Raw genomic sequence first — 1038 nt, 5'->3', positions numbered from 1 at the left:
TATAGTAGTGTTTTAAAGTTTAAATGAAGAATAAATGCAAATATAAAAGCTCAAAAAAAAGAAAAATTCAATATATTTTTTAAAAATAATTATCAAATCTGTGCCTATTACTTATATTTGTTCAAAAGATATTTTCTGGAGGTCTATATGTTCCATCCACAACCCACAAACATCTATAAAATCTATAAAAAGACTGAACAAACAGAATGGATCCTTAATGTCTTGGAACTTAAAATCTAGTGAGTCTTAGTGGGCATTAGGAGATTGATACTGAATAACTCAATATGCAAGTGCAGTTCATTTGGGGAGGGGAATTTACTCGACTGTAAAAGAAACTTTCATTTGATATCAATGTCTTTTCAAAAGCATAAGCTATAATTTCATAACCTTCATTTTGTGGACTTCATTGCTGATGACTAAAAAGCGTACTTCAGTTGAAATAATTACAGACAATAAGCATTTGTCTAAACACATATACATATACAGTTCAAAGTAAATATGATAGTAGATAAAATGATTAATTTTTAATGCCCTTATACCAGCTGTATACATTTTCTTACCATAATCATTTGGATTTTTTCTTTTAAAAAATCATACCCTGGCACAACCTCCCAGACATTCTGATTTAGTAGCTTTAGCTTATGTGTGCATCCAGAAATATATACTTACAATCAGTCTAATTGGATTGAGATGTTGCATGGCTTACACTTTGAGAAATGTTGGCTTAAATAAAAAATAGACTCCATTTCTGAGTTTGTGAATTCAAATCAGTCCCTAATTCTGCCTATAAAGATTTATCTGCTAGGGAACTTATTCTCCCATTACAAGAAACTAAACAACTTTAAAACTTACAAGAAAAACTTTGAATATACTCATATATATATAACAACAATTTTCAGATGTTTCCCCAGGAAGTGGAGGGCTGTGATCTTTCAAAAGAGGGAAACAAACTAGATGAGCCCCAGGATTGCTCCATAATTATCAGATCTTAGAGCAGGAAAAGAGAACTAAAACTTCCATAAAGAGCACAGAATATGG

Source organism: Otolemur garnettii, unplaced genomic scaffold (genome assembly GCF_000181295.1).
Source record: "Otolemur garnettii isolate 467f Iridium unplaced genomic scaffold, OtoGar3 scaffold00002, whole genome shotgun sequence".
In the NCBI taxonomy this organism is placed as follows: domain Eukaryota; kingdom Metazoa; phylum Chordata; class Mammalia; order Primates; family Galagidae; genus Otolemur; species Otolemur garnettii.
The sequence above is the reverse complement of the archived record's forward strand: the minus strand, read 5'-3'. Positions refer to the sequence as shown.